The sequence below is a fragment of the Ictidomys tridecemlineatus genome, chromosome 10 (assembly GCF_052094955.1).
Source record: "Ictidomys tridecemlineatus isolate mIctTri1 chromosome 10, mIctTri1.hap1, whole genome shotgun sequence".
In the NCBI taxonomy this organism is placed as follows: Eukaryota; Metazoa; Chordata; class Mammalia; order Rodentia; family Sciuridae; genus Ictidomys; species Ictidomys tridecemlineatus.
This window is the reverse complement of record NC_135486.1, coordinates 106059348-106080471: the sequence shown is the minus strand read 5'-3', so window position 1 is coordinate 106080471 and position 21124 is coordinate 106059348. Positions and strand designations below refer to the sequence as shown.

General features: G+C 41.3%; 1 pseudogene across 1 annotated transcript in view; it reads right to left on the bottom strand.

Moving 5' to 3' along the window:
• The window catches only part of LOC101962249 (speedy protein E4A-like), a 58208-nt pseudogene that overhangs the window by 10897 nt on the left and 26187 nt on the right, over window positions 1-21124 (bottom strand). The window contains exon 2 of the transcript XR_013426800.1: window positions 13117-13179. The product of XR_013426800.1 is annotated as a speedy protein E4A-like (transcript). The remainder of the gene's footprint in view (window positions 1-13116; window positions 13180-21124) is intronic.

Sequence of the window (21124 nt, the reverse complement as noted above, 5' to 3'; positions counted from 1 at the left end):
GACCTGCGAACAACCGGCAGAGCAGGCCTAGCGGCCTGCCAGCGCGGTATTGAGATCACCCCAACTAGAGAAGGAGCACAGCCACTACCCGCCCTGCAAGGGAGATTTTTCAACTATACAAGAGCAATATAAATAATTAGGGGGAAAAACTCATAAACACAAAAGTTTCACCAAGCAGAAAGAAACGTGAGCAGCATGAAAAGACAAGGAAAGAAAGGACCACAAGCAATGCAGGTCAACTCAACTTTAGAAGAGGTAATAGCTGCAACAGATGGAATGTCAGATAAAGAGTTTAGGATATATATGCTTCAGATGATCTGGAGTCTCAAGGAAGACATGAGACAGCAAAATCAGACAATGAAAGATCACATTGACAAACAAATCCAGGAAGTAAAAGATCAATTTCACAGGGAGATAGAGGTAATAAAAAACAAACAAATAGAAATCCTAGAAATACAGGAAACAATAAACCAACTTAAAAACTCAATTGAGAATACTACCAGCAGAGTAGATCACTTAGAAGAGAGAACATCAGACAATGAAGACAAAGTATTTCAACTGGAAAAGAACATAGACAGCTCAACAAGTCTGCTAAGAAACCATGAGCAGAACATCCAAGAATTATGGGACAATATCAAAAGACCAAATTTAAGAGTCATTGGGATACAAGAAGGCACAGAGCTCCATACCAAAGGAATAAACAGTCTATTCAGTGAAATAATATGAGAAAACTTCCCAGACTTGAAGAATGAGACAGAATCCCAAATCCTAGAAGCCTACAGGACGCCGAATGTGCAAAATCATAAGAGATCCACACCTAGACACATTATAATGAAGATGTCCAACATACAGAGTAAGGAGAGAATTTTAAAAGCTGCAAGAGAAAGAAAGCAGATTACATTTAGGGGCAAACCAATCAGGATAACAGCTGATCTCTCAACACAGACTCTGAAAGCTAGAAGATCCTGGAATAACATATTTCAAACACTGAAAGAAAATGGGTTCCAACCAAGAATCGTGTATCCGGCGAAATTAAGCTTCAGGATAGAAGATGAAATTAAAACCTTCCACGATAAACAAAAGTTAAAAGAATTCGCAGCTAGAAAACCATCTCTTCAAAAAATCCTTTGCAAAACATTACAGGAAGAGGAAATGGACAATAACATTGAAAACCAACAATGGGAGGTAAGACAGTAAAGGGGGGAGAGTAGTCAAAGAGAATAACAAATCAGGTTTAGTAACATCAATAAACAAATATGGCTAGAAGAACAAACCAGATCTCAATAATAACCCTAAATGTTAATGGCTTAAACTCACCAATTAAGAGACACAGGCTAGTAGAATGGATCACAAAACAAGACCCAACAATATGCTGCCTACAGGAGACGCATCTGATAGGAAAAGATATTCATAGACTGAAGGTGAAAGGTTGGGAAAAATCATACCACTCATATGGACTGCGGAAACAAGCAGGAGTGTCCATACTCATATCTAATAAAATAGATTTCAAGCCAAAGTTAATTAAAAGGGATAAAGAAGGACACTTCATACTGCTCAAGGGAACCATACACCAACAAGACATAACAATCATAAATATATATGCCCCAAATAATGGTGCAGCTGTGTTCATCAAGCAAACTCTTCTTAAGTTCAAGAGTCTAATAGATCACCATACAATAATCATGGGAGACTTCAACACACCTCTCTCACCACTGGACAGATCTTCCAAACAAAAGTTAAATAAGGAAACTATAGAACTCAATAACACAATTAACAACCTAGACTTAATTGACATATATAGACTATACCACCCAACATTAAGTAGTTACACCTTTTTCTCAGCAGCACATGGAACCTTCTCAAAAATAGACCATATATTATGTCACAGGGCAACTCTTAGACAATATAAAGGGGTAGAGATAATACCATGCATCTTATCTGATCATAAGGGAATAAAACTGAAAATCAATGATAAAAGAAGGAAGGAAACATCAAGCATCACTTGGAGAATGAACAATAGGATGCTGAATGATCAATGGGTTTAGAAGACATCAAGGAGGAAATTAAAAACTTCCTAGAGTTAAATGAAAACACAGACACAACATATCAGAATCTATGGGACACATTGAAAGCAGTTCTAAGAGGAAAATTCATCGCTTGGAGTTCATTCCTCAAAAAAAGAAAAAACCAACAAATAAATGATCTCTTACTTCATCTCAAAATCCTAGAAAAAGAAGAGCAAAACAACAGCAAAAGAAGTAGAAGGCAAGAAATAATTAAAATCAGAGCTGAAATTAATGAAATTGAAACAAAAGAAACAATTGAAAAAATTGACAAAACCAAAAGTTGGTTCTTTGAAAAAATAAATAAAATCGACAGGTCCTTAGCCATGCTAACGAAGAGAAGAAGAGAGAGAACTCAAATTACTAACATACGGGATGAAAAAGGCAATATCACAACAGACACTTCAGAAATACAGAAGATAATCAGAAATTATTTTGAATCTTTATACTCCAATAAAATAGAAGATAGTGAAGGCATAGATAAATTCCTTAAGTCTTATGATCTGCCCAGATTGAGTCAGGAGGATATAGACAACCTAAACAGACCAATAACAATAGAGGAAATAGAAGAAACCATCAAAAGATTACCAACTAAGAAAAGCCCAGGACCGGATGGGTATACAGCAGAGTTTTACAAAACCTTTAAAGAGGAACTAACACCAATACTTTTCAAGCTATTTCAGGAAATAGAAAAAGAGGGAGAACTTCCAAATTCATTCTACGAGGCCAACATCACCCTGATTCCGAAACCAGACAAAGACACTTCAAAGAAAGAAAACTACAGACCAATATCTCTAATGAACCTTGACGCAAAAATCCTCAATAAAATTCTGGCGAATCGGATTCAAATACATATCAAAAAAATTATACACCATGATCAAGTAGGATTCATCCCTGGGATGCAAGGCTGGTTCAATATACGGAAATCAATAAATGTTATTCACCACATCAATAGACTTAAAAATAAGAACCATATGATCATCTCGATAGATGCAGAAAAAGCATTCGACAAAGTTCAGCATCCCTTTATGTTCAAAACTCTAGAAAAATTAGGGATAACCGGAACATACCTCAACATTGTAAAAGCAATCTATGATAAGCCACAGGCCAGCATCATTCTGAATGGAGAAAAATTGAAGGCATTCCCTCTAAGATCTGGTACAAGACAGGGATGCCCTCTCTCACCACTTCTGTTCAACATAGTCCTTGAAACACTGGCCAGAGAAATTAGACAGATGAAAGAAATTAAAGGCATAAAAATAGGAAAAGAAGAACTTAAATTATCACTATTTGCAGATGATATGATCCTATACCTAGCAGACCCAAAAGGGTCTACAAAGAAGCTACTAGAGCTAATAAATGAATTCAGCAAAGTGGCAGGATATAAGATCAACACGCATAAATCAAAGGCGTTCCTGTATATCAGCGAGAAATCCTCTGAAACGGAAATGAGGACAACTACTCCATTCACAATATCCCCCCCAAAAATAAAATACTTGGGAATCAACCTAACAAGAGAGGTGAAAGATTTATATAATGAAAATTACAGAACCGTAAAGAAAGACATAGAAGAAGACCTTAGAAGATGGAGAAATATACCCCGCTCATGGATAGGCAGAACTAACATCATCAAAATGGCGATATTACCAAAAGTTCTCTATAAGTTCAATGCAATACCAATCAAAATCCCAACAGCATTTCTTGTAGAAATAGATAAAAGAATCATGAAATTCATATGGAATAATAAAAGACCCAGAATAGCAAAAACAATGCTAAGCAGGAAGTGTGAATCAGGTGGTATAGCGATACCAGACTTCAAACTATACTACAGAGCAATAGTAACAAAAACAGCATGGTACTGGTACCAAAACAGGCGGATGGACCAATGGTACAGAATAGAGGACACAGTAACCAATCCACAAAACTACAACTACCTTATATTTGATAAAGGGGCTAAAAGCATGCAATGGAGGAAGGATAGCATCTTCAACAAATGGTGCTGGGAAAACTGGAAATCCATTTGCATCAAAATGAATCTGAATCCCTATCCCTCACCATGCACAAAAGTTAACTCAAAATGGATCAAGGAGCTTGATATTAAATCAGAGACACGGCATCTGATAGAAGAAAAAGTTGGCTACGATCTACATACTGTGGGATCGGGCCCCAAATTCCTCAATAGGACACCCATAGCGCAAGAGTTAACAACTAGAATCAACAAATGGGACTTACTTAAACTAAAAAGTTTTTTCTCAGCAAAAGAAACAATAAGAGAGATAAATAGGGAGCCTACATCCTGGGAACAAATTTTTAATCCACACACTTCAGATAGAGCCCTAATAACCAGAATATACAAAGAACTCAAAAAATTAGACAATAAGATAACAAATAACCCAATCAATAAATGGGCCAAGGACCTGAATAGACACTTCTCAGAGGAGGACATACAATCAATCAATAAGTACATGAAGAAATGCTCACCATCGCTAGCAGTCAGAGAAATGCAAATCAAAACTACCCTAAGATACCATCTCACTCCAGTAAGATTGGCAGCCATTAGGAAGTCAAACAAAAATAAGTGCTGGAGAGGATGCGGGGAAAAGGGCACTCTTGTTCATTGCTGGTGGGACTGCAAATTGGTGCAGCCAATTTGGAAAGCAGTATGGAGATTTCTTGGAAAGCTGGGAATGGAACCACCATTTGACCCAGCTATTCCCCTTCTCGGTCTATTCCCTAAAGACTTAAAAAGAGCATGCTACAGGGACACTGCTAAATCGATGTTCATAGCAGCACAATTCACGATAGCAAGATTGTGGAACCAACCTAGATGCCCTTCAATAGATGAATGGATAAAAAAAATGTGGCATTTATACACAATGGAGTATTACTCTGCATTAAGAAACGACAAAATCATAGAATTTGGAGGGAAATGGATGGCATTAGAGCAGATTATGCTAAGTGAAGCTAGTCAATCGTTAAAAAACAAATACCAAATGACCCCTTTGATATAAGGGGAGTAAACAAGGACAGGGTAGGGACGAAGAGCTTGAGAAGAAGATTTACATTAAACAGGGATGAGAGGTGGGAGGGAAAGGGAGTGAGAATGATATATAAGAGGAAAGGAGGGGTAAGACAAGATAATACAAATGGAAGAAATGATTTATAGTAGAAGGGGTAGAGAGAGAAAAGGGAGGAGAGGGGAGGGGAGGGGGGATAGTAGAGAATAGGACTGACAGCAGAATACATCAGACACTAGAAAAGCAATAGGTCAATCAATGGAAGGGTAACTGATGTGATACAGCAATCTGTATACGGGGTAAAGTTGGGAGTTCATAACCCACTTGAATCAAACTGTGAAAGATGATGTATTAAGAACTGTGTAATGTTTTGAACGACCAACAATAAAAAAAAAAAAGAAAGACTTTAGAGCCCAACTGTGGAAGCAATCCAAAGCCAGTCAATGGATGAATGGATGAATGGACAAAAGATGGAGTCTATCCTCAAATTCAACTATTAGCCCTAAAAAGGAAATGCTGACACATTTCCACCAATATAGGAGCTTAAGATCAGTGCACAAATCAGCCAGACATAGGGACAAATACTCTTGAGTTCACACTATGCAAGACAGACGAGGCACCAAGAATTGTTAAATTCATAGAAAGTAGAATGATGGTCGGCAGGAGCTGTGGGAAGAGAAGTAGGGAGTTTGTGTTTCAAGGCTGCAAAACCTTGTAGGGGTGATTAAAAAAAAAAAGCTCTAGAGATAGGAATGTGGTAGTGACTGCACAAGGAAAACCAACAGTCACGCTTCACATGACAAAATTTTAGCCAATGATGGACCAATACATCACATATATGAAAGGGCTCCATCACATGATATTCCAGAGTGGTGTCACAGCCATAGGTGTAAGCACACTGTATGCACAATGATGAAATCAACTAAACACATCTGGGAAAAAAACCTCCGTCACAAGAGATACATGGTTGTACTTAATGCTGCTGAATTCTACACTTCACAATGGTCACATGTTTTGTTTTGAATATATATTTATTCACAAATTTTGGTGAGAGAGAGACAAAGCATGACTCAGTTACAAAGGTAGAAAGCAGAGGCCTAAGATAGGAGGTTGGTGAGCAACTCACCAGTTCCTTCAGGTACCAGGAGAAAACAATGTCTGGAATTACAGAACTTTCCTGTTGCTGTTGTTGTTGTTGCTGTTTTGTATATGTGACATTTTTCTTTAAGGTACATAGTGGTAGTGAAATATGTGTGTCACGACCCATGCTGGGAATCCCAAATTTGCTAAGCAAGTGAGATTAATTGGAATTGAGAGGCAGACTTTTAGTTGACATATAAACTCCCCAAATTATAGACACCATGTGAAGAGTGTGTGAGCACATGCAGTTTTGTATTATAGATCCTCAAAATGTCTCCCAAACTCAAGGATGGCTTAGGATGTGTCCTCAGGACAGATTCCTGAAGACAGTAAAGGCCAGTGACATTTAGCAGAATAGCTTTGAAAACCACGGGTTTTCATTTTTCAGCTGACAATTCAATGTACCTGGTCTTTTGTGTATATTTATTATCTTCCTCTTGAGAGGACTTATCATTTCTATTCTCCCTAAGTTTCCTTGATATTCTTCTCCCTCTTGGCCAGACTGAGCTCTGAAATGGTAATGTGCAGAGAGGAAGGGACAGACTCCAGGAGCCCTTGGCACTCATGGGACCAGTTTCTCCTCAGGACTGATCACTGCTGATTTCTCCCCTATCTGGAGAGGCGCATGTTCAACCAGATTGCAGAAGGGTTTGCACAGATCAGAGTCTAGGTTTTGTGGAAGAGAAGCAAGTTTGGGAGAACTCACAACCACTTGTCAACTGTCTGCTAAACCTGAGAACCAGAATTCCCAGCCTAGCACCTCAGGGTACTGCCTGGAGGTAGTGGTGGATGACAAAGTTACAGGACCATCCCATGAAGGAGCTGGAGCGAGAACAGATTTGAGACTGTGACTGGCATGGAAGAAAGGATAGAGAAGTCAGGAAAGGTGGACTAAGGAAGCCCAGTTTTGAAGGAGGACAGGACAGGATGTGGGTCAAAGAAGTCCACGTGGAAGGTCAATCTGCGGAGAGAGGAACTGGGTTTGGAGATATGATCCCAACAGAGGAAAGGGATAGAGGGGATGTAAGCAGGGTCACTCCCCCCAAAAGAGAAAGTTTGTATAATGAGGATAAATTTTTAAAAACGGGGAGATGGGACCATGGAAAGGCGAATCAGGGGCAGATGGTTATCTGCAAAGGTAAAATGGCTGAGGAGAAAGGAAGAGTTGACTGGTTTAGGTTTTCTGGTGGTGGACTGGGCTTAGTGGTGAAAGGCTGAATTCTGAACAGCACCTTTACTTGGGTTTCTTTACTCAGCCTCACCTGCCGCCTCAGTCATCCTGCCAGAAGAAGCAAATGGGTGACCCCTGGATTCAAAGAAGATGAATAGATCTGCCAGAGTTTTCTGACTTGACCCAGAGTGTAGAACCCAGGATTCAGACTGTCTTCTAAAAGAGGTGTCGTCTTCAGATTCAGAAGTGGAGGTGGAAATTGTCAGGGTTTTGACTTGAACTGGAAAGTAGGACTCCCAGCCTTCATACTGTCCTCTGTCCAAAAGAGGAAAGAGGAGTCGTCATCTGATTCTGAGGAGGAGGTGGAAGTGGAGTTGTCAGTTTTGTGACTCCACTGACGGGGTAGATCCCAGTCTTCAGAACCAGTCCTCTAACATGAAGTGGAAATAGAAGCAGTCATCAGATCCAGAGAAGCTGGAAGTGGATCTGTCCAAGTTTTCTGACTCCATACAGAGGGTAGAACTTGGGCTTCAACTTCAGTGCTCTGGCCAGAAGAAGAGGAAGTGGTCATCAGATTCTGAGGAGGATCTAGAGGATCTGGACCTTGAGCCTAAGCACCTCTGGGTTGTGGAGACACTGTGGGCTGAAGACGAAGCTGAAGAGACAGCGTGTGTACTCAGTGCTACCAGAGCACCGTGAGGTCTTCACCAGGCTGGTAGGCAGGGAGACCTCAGTTAGTTCCTTCCAGTGCTTTTTACACTAAACAGGAGCAGGCGTATGGGGAGACAGTTGGGGGTTAGGGTAGGGGTCAGGCACCGGGGCTCCTGGGTCATGATGCTGATATGTTAGTGATGTCTGTGTCATGGTTAATTCTGATGAAGTAACTGGCAGGGACCACAGTGTGAATTAACTCCAAAGTGCTATTTTCTAGCTGTGCTCTGCTCTACCAGCAGAATCACCTCAAGTCCTTGCTATGAAGCAGAATTCTGGGCCTGACCTTGGGTGTATGAAATGATTTTTGGAGTAGGGGGTCAATAAAGTCTGAGGATCAGAACCAAAAATGAGAGCTGGGGTTGTGGCTCAGTGACAGCACTCGCCTGGCATTTGTGAGGTTTGATCCTCAACACCACATAAAAATAAAATAAACATACTGTGTCCATCTACAACTAAAAAAAATGGAACTGAAAATGATGGTTCAGGGTGTCAAGAATAAAGGTTGAGATAAAATTGGGATTTTAAATTGGTCTAAGCTCTAGTTAGAACTTACTCACCTTCATGTCTGAGAATTGCATCCATGAAGTCAAACAACCTCTCCTCTTTCTTCCAGATCATTGGATGAGGAATTTGGTGCATTTTCAGCAGGATATCTCAGGGGACACTGAGAGAGTCATGAGGAAGAGGGGCCTCTTGGACAGATAATCCAGGATCACCCAGAGCCACATAGTTACTGTATCATGCTCATGGGAGCTGGGGGTACACGAGTCCATGAAGGAATGATGAGAAACCAGGGTTTTTTCTCGTTCCATTCATTCCTCAGACATCCCTAAATTTTAGTGTCCTGAATTCAGCTTTTCCCCTGTGGTATTGATATCAAGGTCCTTTTTTTATATATATTTAGGTGCCAAGGTATTGGACCATTTGAAGGTGTCATATAGTGACTAAGAATGAAATGGAATTACTTTCAAAACATTTGAACCAGAGGACTACCGTAGATAATTTTACTACATGTCATGAATTTCATTGGTTTATTTTGAACAAGATGGCCATAAAATTATTACTGTCTTTTAATAGTCTTGAGACAGTTGTTAATTTTGAAAACATGCTGTTCCTAATAAATTTTCTAATGGGTGTTAAGAGTTTTTTAATAGGTACATAGATATTTTCACTTTTAAGAGTTTTTCATCTTTTCGGCTATCATACTTACGTATCTACTATGTTTCCAGATCAGTGGTAATACCCCAAATTCTGAATAATATAAATGTTAATGTTTAGTCCTCATTATTGAGTTGTGAACATTGAGCTGCCATTCTTTAATGTGCCTTGACCCTTGACACATCTGTCATTTTAAGTTTTTTTTTAAGAGAGAGAGAGAGAGAGAGAATTTTAATATTTATTTATTTTAGTTTTCGGAAGACACAACATCTTTGTTTGTATGTGGTGTTGAGGATCAAACCCGGGCCACACCCACGCCAGGGGAGAGCGCTGCCGTTTGAGTCACATCCCCAGCCTCAAGAAAGAAAATTCTAAGGGAACTGTGTAAAAATCCTAAATCTGAAATCAAGGAGAAGTGTCTCGCAGGAGGATGCCTTCCTGGTAATGGTCCAAGGAGGGGGACACACAGGGGAAGATAGAGTTTGTTAGTTGAGTCATTATTAGAGTCTTTTCCACAACCTCTAATTCCAGTTTTACATAACAGAAGGTTGTGAGGAAATAGAAACACACGAAGGAAAATGAAGGGAATGGAGCAGGTTCTAAGAAAAATGAGGTGAGAGGAAGAACTAACGCTCTAAACAGATAGGCACGGAGAGGAAAGAGATACTAGTGCAGTCACAACAACTGTAGAAAGACATCTTGGGAGATGGGAGCACCAGGGAATGTGGGAGCAGTTGGGGAAAGAAGCAGGTGAAGCAACGTATCATCCAGAAGTAAAACAAAGCTAAAGAGAGGTGGCAACAGAGCCAGCGATGAGATGTGAATGGGTTAGAGAGAGAGAACAATGCTGCGGGGCTTGTAAGGATGACATTTGGAGCTTAAAACTAGATGGATACATCAAAGAGGGGGATGGTGGTTGAGGGAGTGGAGCAATTGAAGAGGGAAAAGTTGCCTGAAGAGAGAAGCCACTGAAAACAGGCACTGTTGTTGGGTGTGGTGACGCAAGCTTGTAATCACAGTGGTTTGGAAGTCTGAGGCAGTGGAATTGGAAGTTCAAGGACAGCGTCAGCAACTTACTGAGTCCTTGTCTCAAAAAAATAAAGAGGGCTAGGGGTATGACTCAGTGGCAGAGCACCTCTGGGTTCAGTCTCTAATAAGAACAACCAGCAACAACAATAAACCAGATGGACACTATGCAAAGCAATTCTGATGCCGATAAACTGCACTGAGGTGAAGTGCTACAGATTGAGGCCACAGGCCTCACTATACTGCCCACACTTCAGACACTAGCTGCAACCTCTGGGTTTCCAAGACCACTCATGCCATCCCAGAACTGTCCTTAAGTCCAGGCTGACATGTCCCAGATCTCAAGTTCAGCATGCCTGAAATCCAATTGCTATCACTCTGCAGTATTGACCACATCACCAAAGTAATAAGCAAGCCAGGTGACACATGTTCTACTTATAGATTTCATTTCAGGAAAGTCCACAGCCTGCTACAAGAGGTATCAGCAATAGCATGACTTGGTTGTTCCCAATTTCCAGCAGGCAACCCTGAATTTCTTTTCTCCACATTAACACATTCCAGGAAAGGAGAAACACTGTCCTGAGAAGGGACAGCTAGCTCACCTGGAAACTGATTTTTAGTGTGCATCTTCTGAATTCACAAAAACTCCCACCAGCACTATAACTGCTTCCTTTTAGTATCATCACCTCTACAATAAGATGATGATGGTCCCAATCACATACTGTACCATCAGCAGGAAGCAGGAGCTCCGTGGAAAGCACTTAACACAGTTTTGTGAATACCACACTTATCAGTGGTGTCTATTCCTAGCTTATCACTTTCTAAATTAGTACAGCAAATAAAACACAAGTAAGTCAAAGATTTTCCTTCTCCCCGGGCTCATCTCCAATCTTATTCCTCCCATCAAAACAAAACAATCATCTTTTGGCCTTAACTCCCTCCACATCTACTGACTAATTCTTCTTTTCCCATTGGGTCAACATTTGTTTAAAAATTTGTACACAGATGAAATCCAATTCTTTCACTCTCTTTTAAACCTCTCCAGATCCAGCTAAACAAATCCTCAAGGAGTCCCAGGACTGAATCCCATGGCCAGTTCTGTCCTTGGGCTTGACTATGAACAGTTGATACAGTTCCTCCTCCAACCCCCAGATCTTTTCATTTCCTTAGCTCCTGAAACTTCATGCCTCTGGTCCTCATTCTGGCCTCACTACCGGCCCCACCCAGTCTTACCTTCTGTAGCACTTTGCACATGGAAGAGTCCTGGGCTCACCCCCTTACCCAACACAGCTTTCCATGCTGACTTCCAGTGCAGGCTGTCCACTGAAGTTCCAACACAAGCCCTGCCCTCTTGCTATCTCTGCTTTACCTCATGCTAACAGCGCCGATTCAAAATGGCTAAAACCCAATTCTGGCTTTTTCTTAAATTTGATTTTTCACCATCTCCCACTCCCAGTTTAATTATAACCTAGTTTTCTTGGTCACTCAGGGAGCCTCTGAAGAGCTTTCCACATGGGGGCAGCATGATCAAATTATGGTTTTAGGAGAAATACTCAAGGCAGACAATGCACTTGAGCCAGTGAAGGAAAGAAGTAGTAGAGAAAGGGAGTTTCTACAGGAGTCCAAAGAAACAAAATCAACCCCCAAAACTGTAATAACGGTAACAAGGAGAGAGTAAGGGGAAAGGATAACTTTGAATATAACACCAGCAAACTTTAGCAACTGCCTGTGACAACAGCAAATGGAGGAGCTTAGAAGGATCCCACTTTTCTGGACAGGCTCATAGGCTGCCTCAATGAACAAATAGGGGCAAGAGCAGAAGGCATAGACAGACCAACAAAAACAATTTGGGATCTATTGTATTTATTAGCTTGAGGTGTCCTCTGGACATACCTCAGGGAGAGGCTCAGTAGCTGGCTGGACAAAGGCATCTGATTCCCATGGAGGATTGACATAGACTTGGGGTTAAAGCACAGGACAGTGAGATCAAACAGGAATAAGGAGAGACATGAGCTAAAGGCAGAAGAACTCCTCAGATTTACAAAGAGGACAACAAGACAAATGGGGGACAGAAAATGACAAGGGAGACTGCAGAGTGTCTAAGACAATGATGGGCAATTAGCCCTGGGTGTGCATGTTAGAAATACTCAGTGTACATTAGGTCACGGGCAACCTTCACCAGAACAGGATGAGGGAAGTGGCAGGCACAGAATGGAGACCGTGGGAGGCAGGATAAGATGGGAATGGGAAATGAGGACACCTCTGCCAGGGATTTCTACTGCACTGTCTGCTGTGCAACCCAGATCAACCAGCAGAAAAACTGCTTAGACTCACTTAAGGGAGAGGCCATTCCTCCAGCTAATCCAGGCCTTATCCTTGCACAGAGCAACAAAACCAATGTTTTAGTCACCACAAAGATCATGTGTGCTGAGTCCTTCCTGGGCATTATGCTGTCTACCCAGAGGACAGACAAGTTAAGGTATCGGTGGCAGTGGCTTGTTGGTTGTTATTTAGGAAGGCTATTCCTAATCACATCAAAGAAATATTTAAAATCCAAAAGAAAGGAACATTTCCACTTACGGTCAATGTAGTCAAGGAATGTATAATATTAATAATTACTTGCTCTGAATGCCAAAAAATAGGAGACACACATGTACTCTGGTTTTAGGGATGCTTTAAGGATCACGCTGTCTACACACATGAACAGGACAAAGTCATTGGTTGTTGATCACTATACTGTTTTGAACATATTTTAGACTATTTATTTGCCTCCTAAGGAATATTGTAAGCAAAAGTAGAGAATAAACACATGAATAGAAAAAGTCACCAGGGATTTACTCATTCTCTGCTGCTCTTGGAAAACATGGAAGATGTGGAAGCAGGTGCAGACCTGGGGATTGAAAATGCAAGCAGTGTGGTTATGAGTCATCTGGCCTGCCCTGGCAGGGATCTACTGCATTAAAACCTACCCAGAAACTTCCCAGGACACCTCCTGGGAGGCTGTCCCATTAGGTCTTCCCCACCCACATGTTTGTAGCGGTGAACAAGTGGGTGTGAGTCTCATGGTGAATGAACTTCAAATCCAAATGAAAACATCTGCCATCATTTAAATGTCAGCTAAAAAAGCAATTCTGCTCTACAGCACTCATCTGTTTTCTAATTATAGAAACTTTGGCTCTGGTGAAAGGAGTATTTTTTAAAATATTTCTTTTAGTTGTAGATAGACAAAATGCCTTTATTTTGTTTATTTATTTTTATGTGGTGCTGAGGATCGAACCCAGTGCCTCATACTTACGAGGCAAGCAGCTCTGCCACTGAGCCACAGTCCCAGCCAGAAAGGGGTATTTTATTAAGAAACTTACTGTGACTTAAATGTAATACAGGGGAAGGCATACTGGCCCACAAACCAACCGGAGACCTTGGAGAACCACTCCCATCTCAGACCCAACGTCTTCCTCCATCAAAGGAGGCAGAAAGAGACTTTTCCTTCACTAAGTTGCATGACTCTGCAAGGACAGGCCTCAGCGGGAGTCAGTCAAAAGAACTGAGGTGCAGAGGGAGGCTGTCGCACACTGGGAGACACTGGAGCTCCTGAGGAAGAAGGGAGAAGGAGCAAGAACGGAGGAGAGAGGCAGAAGTCTCACGGAGGACAGGAGGACAGTGTCCCCTCCTCCCCAGCACATGCACAGATGTACCCATGGAGCACCTAAGGCAGCGCAGCTCGTCCTGCCAGCAACCCGACCCCATCCTGAAGCCTGTAAACCCTGTCTTGCTTCAAGCCATAATGTCCCGCCAAGGTTCCTGCACCCACTACCTGCACCCGCTGGGATTGCGCAGCTATGGCCCTTCAGGGGTCAGGGATGACAGGGGCGAAGGTTTCGTTGCTGCTCTGGACGGATCTGGGTGCAGATGATTCCGAGGGCCGTTATGGATCCAGAGGAGAACTAGCGGTTCCTGGGGCCGTTATTGCTCCCGAGGGGGCCGAGGGTGGACGCTGACAGATGCCACTGCTGCTCCCAGGCCTCAGACCTCCCTTCGCCAAACAGGTGTGCTCCAAGGGCCCAGGCCGCGCCTCCCTCCAGGTCCCAGATCCTCCTACTCAACTCAGCCTCCTGAGTCATGCTGGCTGCCCAGGGAGCCAGCCCTGCCGCCCTCCGCCCAGGCTCCTCTCTTATATTGTGGTTTTTTTTTTTTTGTTTTTACTGAGCTCTTACATGACTTGTCTGGTGTTACCATCCGAAATAAATATTTCATTAAATACAGAATGAGTTGTCTCTCTTACAAATTGACCTTTTGAACATCCCATATTGAGGTTTGTTTTTCATTGGGCAGCAAAAGCTCTATAGGACAGCAAACATTTCACTCAACAATCTGTCAAACTTTATGTATTTTGTGGAAAAAATATAATTCTGGATTCCAGATTTTGCCATTGTATTGATTTGTGATAAAATGTTTTGATTTATGTAAAAATATGTGAATCGAAAGTATATGACTTTGGGGCTGGGGCTGGGGCTTAGTGATAGAGTGGGTGCCTAGCATGTGGGGGGCACTGAGTTCAATCCTCAGCACCACATAGAAACAAATAAATAAACAGAGGTATTGTGTCCATCTAAAACTGAAAAAAAAATTTAAATGTTTATGACTTAGTTTTTATGTGATGCATCATCAATATAAAAGTGTTGAACACTAACAGTGCTTACCACAAGGAGGATGTAGTATTTTTGTTTCCTGCATTAAAATGTCTGGAGGAAGGGAGCCGGATGCGTTGTGTGTTCATTTAGTGTGGGTCATAATGTCTTTATAAATTGGCAGTATAATTGCATAGTTTAACCCTCGTTTTATTTTCCCCTCTTGCTTCATGGTTTTTGCTTTGTGTAGCAGTCTGTCTTCCCAGCATCCTAGTCTTGGTTTAGTGGCTGTGGTCTGTCTCCTCTTCCTTCTGAGTGTGAAGGAAAGGTGGGAATCTAGCGGCAGTAGGTCCAGCAGACTTTGCTGTCCAGACTGAGGAGCGGGTGGGCTGAGTGGGGCTCATACCTGTCTTTGCACATGTAAATCAGACAAGCTGGGGTCACTCACCACAGAGCACCATGCACGGAACAAGAACTGGAACCTCAGCATGTCAAGCCACCTGTAGTCATTATTCCCATGTAAAAATAAAATTGTCTAAGAAGTCAAAACCATTTCATGGTGAGCCAGAATGACATCTAATTAAAGGAGGGTGCCTGAGCTGGAGTGCAGAACTCGGCCAAGTCCTCCTGTGTTAGAAACAAAGACCTTGCCTGTGTGACTTCCCTTATGAAGCCCTGTTTCAGTTATTTTCATTTCTTTTCTTTTTTTTTTCCAGTAAACATTTCTTTAATCTTTAGATTTCTTTTTATAAGAACCCAGTTCAACACATCTGTAATTCAACAATATAAAGAGAACACAAATAGCAAAAAAGCCACCTTTGCTTCCTCTTAATATATCCCTTATTAGCTTGAGGTAGGACTTATTTCTCTGAAGATTTTTTTATTGAGTTGCTGTCAAAATGGAACTGAATTCCTATGTAGAGCAGCGGCATACCTAAGTGAAACATTAGAAATAAATAGGTAATTCAGACTTTAAAAACTAGATAATTGAATCATGTGATAGCAAAGTTAGGGTCTTATCCAGGAAAGCTACTTGGAAAAGGAAAATTTTAAAGGGTAACATCCTATGAATTGTCACTTACAAATGGAATATAAGCAAAGGTACCAGTGAACAAACAAAGTACAACTGCCTCTGTCCCATAAGTAGACTTGAGTGTGATGAGGCATAAATGAAGTCTCCAATGAATGGTATCGATTTTGCTGTGAGAAAGAAGGATGAGGGCTGGAGTTGTAGCTCAATGGTAGAGCACTTGCCTCGCAAGTGTGAGGCACTGGGTGTGACCCTAGTACCACTTAAAAACAAAGACATTGAGTCCATATACACCTAAAATTAATAAAAAAAAAAAAGAAAGAAAGAAGGATGAGTATACTGTGTAATTGGTCTAGCACCTATGGAGGATGTGACATCTACATAAGTAAATTTCCCACATAAAATTGAAGTTGCCTTGTGCAAGGTCCTGGATTTGATCCCCAACACTAACAAAAACAAAAAACTTTGAAGTTGGTGTTGCAATGGGCAAAAGGTGTGATTATGCAGTTGGAGGGGAGAAATAAAGAATGTCCACATACTTCTGCACTTTTCAATGCTTTATTCACTCAATCACTTTTTTCACTCAAATCACTCAATACAATTTCACGCTATAAGTTCTTAATCAAGAAAATGACAATCCTTAATTCTCCACACTGCAATAGACATAACAATTCACAGCAAACAATTCTGTGGATTAATTAATTCTAAGCACTGCAGCACACTTAATCATGACAGGCTAATGACAGACATCCCTCTGCACGCTAAGTTCAAGTGTCAGATCAAAAGGCTTTAAGTCCAGCAGATGCACACTCACTCAGACAGCAGTGATCAGGTCAGGTGATCAGGCTTTTCCTGGGGTGGAGCTGACAGCCAGCTGAGGAGGTGGTCCTAGGAAGAAGTTGCAGCTCTCACCAGAGTCAAGATGTGCCTGTAGAGTTTGAGAGTGGTGAGGAAGATGCAGAGGGTCAGCAACTGACGACAAGTGATGGGCTGTCAGTCCAGGTCATTATCAGGCACTCCAGCTTGTGTGCATCAGTATTGGCTGGCTGAATGTTCATTTGCTCTATTATTTATACTAAATTTGGGGGCTTTTGACCCCCCTTTCGATCCTTATCACCTGCCACTGGATTTCTCAGTAACATCATTTTACCTTGGGGTTAATACATCTCACCTGGTGGTCCCCACCCTGATATTTTTACCTTTCCCTATTATCAGGTGAGGACAGCCTGCCAGAGGCTTCACTGAGTTTATCAGGGTGAGGGGAAGTGACTTGCTTGTGTCTGAGGGCCACACTGGAGGGCTTCATTAGGCATGCATGGTGACACTGCAGGTTTCAAACTGGAGTTTTTAAAATGGAGTTGCTTAGGCTCAGGCCTAAGGCCATTCTCACAGTTGGCTATTTTAACTTTAATTAAAATAGCCACAGACTGTATATTTCTACCAGCCTCTGTAACTGTTTTGCCTTTTCTCCATTTGAGTGATAAAAAAAAAAAAGAATGAAGGTCCTGTGCTTTAGGAAATGCACCAGTAATCAGAAGGCCAATGGTGGAATATAGGCTTATTAGCACCTAGGAGGCTCTGGGCAGGGGTGTGGACTGGGCTCATAAGCACGTGGTGCCTCTGCAGCTTGTCCCTGCAGGAGGATCATGGCCCCTTAGCAATGCCCGGCAAGCTCCTGTCCCTTACCCTGCCCTTACTTTTGCTTCTTGAAGAAAGATTATCAGGTAATTATTGATTTTCATTGAGATGTTCATGTGTGTGTGTGTGTGTGTGTGTGTGTATGTGTGTGTGTGTGTTTCTTTTTTTGAAATGCTGGGGATGGCACCCAGGACCTTGTCCCATGCTAAGCAAGTGCTCTACCACTGATCTACACTCCCAGTCCATGTGTGTGTGAAATGATGACTCACAGGCACCAATCCACTCCTGTCCACTTCAGTCAGAGAGTTTGAATCAAGTTTCCTGCTGCCTCACACCCTGGCCAAGAGAGCAGGTAGAGAAATAGTTTTGATAGAAACCACAGTGCCTTATGGGAACTCTAAATAAGAAAAGCATGAGCTTTGGGGTCAGACTTGTGTTTTGGGGTCAGACTTCCTGGACAAGGAATCTAATATGAGCCTTGTTCCCCTGATTCATGGAAAAACTGCTGCCCTAGGGTTTCTGTGAGGTTTAAAGGTGCCGTTGTTGATGAAGCTCACAGAACCAAGCTTGGCACACATCAGTCACCTCCAGGGCCCCCTTTCTCTCTTGTTCATTAGAGACAGCGCCCCTGAAAGGAGCCCCTCCCGTCCACGTGATGACACTCATTTGTTCTGCTCAGAATCCTTGGTTGAGAGGCATAGGTGAGGAGGAATTGGTCTTAGGTGCCTTCCCAAATGGCTCTTCAGGTTAAATGCTGATTGAATGGGCTTCAGGAAGAGTCTTTCTGAGATTTTTCCCTCTAGCAGTCTGAGGTGGAATTTCCCAGGGATCATAACTGCCGGGGTCCTGCCCTAGCGGGGTCCAGAGAGTCCTGGAGGATGAGTGGCGTCGGCGAAAAGATGAGACCGGGGTCGTTCCGTTGGAGCAATCTCCAGAGAGAGAGCTAATGCAGCTTTCTCTGGGTCATCTTTTATTACAATTTTTCTCATCATTATAGATTCAGAATACGTCATTGATTGTATAATTTAAAACTTTGCCAAGACATGACATTTCCTTAACCATGATTGGGGGTACAAACAACGTAACATGAATTTACATTTTTCCAGGATATGACCTTCAGTTATGTAATTATTAAAAGTACAGAATCATTAATAAAATACGTCACTAATTTACATTTTTCAGATTTTCCCAAGATTTACTATTTTTCCCAAGATATGTTATTTCCTTATTAACTAATGCCAAAATTCGTAACCAGACTCTAAGTCTCCTAACCAATCATTAACCTAAAGTACACTTGTACTTTATTTCTAATCTAAAATTCCCATCTAAAAAAGTTCCTTTAAATCTTATATTTAAAATATCCTAAAGTTTATGAATCATTCTTAAAACATATCAGAAACCTATACAACTAAAAACTTACGAATTTCTAAACTTAAGAATCTAAATAAAATAATATTTCTAACATTATTCTAAAACTGTGTCTTATAAAGCTATTTTAATTAATTCCTAAATTTATTCTCATAAAACTGGTTGAGCTGCTTTCTCAAAGAGTTTCTTTGTTTCTCAGTCAAGGTGCACTAGTTCTCATATCTTTATAATCTTTCTCAATAGAAAGTAAGTTCTAAAAATCAATCCACTTTCCACCAATATTAACTATGCTCATCATATATCCCTATGTAAAGTAAGAAAGGATTTATAAAAAGAGAAGAATATATCTTTATATGTTTTAACTTTCCTAAGTGTATAATATAACTTTCCCTAATCAAAAATGAAACTGCATGTGGTGAACTTTGTGAAATAAGCATAGTGATTAGGTTTTCTAAGAGGCCGGAAATATGGGCTTGGGTTCTAGTTGAAATAATCAATGTGGTGCCTAAAATTCTCATGACCTTTCAAAGGATGATTGTTTTCCGTTATCAGGTTTGTCCACAATGTACTGAGATAGAAGAACAGCCTTCTACTTTGTCCTTGATATGCTGAGGGGTAGTAGAACAGCCTCCAAGGCATGAACTACCTGTTATGTTCTAGCCATCTGAAATTTAATTTTTTTGGCATTTAACACACTCATGCCTCCTGTCAGAAACATAAGCATGAAAATGAAAAGTCCCAGTTACCTAAAAAAGGGTCTCATGGTTTCCGTTTCCCACCAACCAGCGTGGCTTTGCCAGCATTCATCCTCACTGTGACCCTGTCAAGACAGGGGGAGAGCAGCTTTGCCGACACTTTTTCTCACTGTGACCCTGTCAAGACAGTGAGTGGGGGATCACCTTCACCACATAACTCTATCTAAGATGGGTTCCCCCACCTGTCTGGGGTTACCCTTTTACAGTGTGAACTATATTTTTTATTTTTTTCTTTAAATATTGGAGATTGAACCCCTGTTTTATCACTGAGGTGAAAAAAAAAATCTCTGATTTACTATTCCCATCCCATTTTTAAAGTTTTAATTTTGAGACAGGGTCTCACTAAATTGCTGAGGCTGGCCTCAAACTTGAGAACCTACTGCTTCGGCTCCCCGATAACTGGGATTATAGATGCACACCAGCATGCCTGGTTACAGTGTGCAATCTTGCTGTAGGTTATTTAGGTGTTTCTCCTGCAGGTTTGAAGTAATGCCTGCTTTTAAACCCACAGTTTAAAAGTAAGTTGCTACAGAGCACTAATCCTTTTAAATGACAGAACAAGGATACACTTTTATTGTACTGTTGGTCAGCTTTTCATTGCTGTTACACAAATCCCCGACAAGCACAATTTAGACGAGGAAAACTTTATTTGGGGTTCACGATATCAGAGGACTTAGTCCATGGTCTCCTGAGCCTATGACTCTGGGCCCACGTGAGGCACCATGGCAGTAGGGCCTGGTGCTCAATATATGGCAGCCAGGAAGCAGGGAGAGTGGGCTAAGTCGACAGGGAAAAAATTATCAAACCCAAAGGCAGGTGACCCCAGTGACCTATTTTCTCTAGCCACACCTCATCTGCCTACACCTAACACTGAGTACAGTAGTCCTTTCAAATTATTAATTCACTGATTAGATTGCAGCTCTCACAATCTACCTGTGAACATTGTTCACCTGAGCTCATTGTTAATGAGCTTTTGGGGGACATCTCATATTCAAGCCATAAGAGACATTGAAATACAGCACTCCAAATCTCTGTTCTACTTTGACCTTGGGCACTTAAGCGGTGAAAGTCTTTAGTCATCCTCAACACTACACTTTTAACTGTTGCCAGAATAGAAAGAAAAGATAAAACCTATTTACTCACTCTATAAGGTTTCTACGACAATGTGGGTTTGTCATAAGGAAATTGATGTGCCCTAAAACTAACAATGTGACTTATTTCCTCCATGGTCTAAGACCTGAATATCTCAGGACTTTAAAGAATTCTCAGAAAAACAACTCTCCAAATTCCTGAACAATCACCTGGCCAAATTGGTAGACAAGAGTGGCAAATTCTAAGTGCAAAGATATTCATGCACACAGGATAATTCTAGTATATATTTTAAGATTAAAATACATTCTCACAAAAATACCAAAA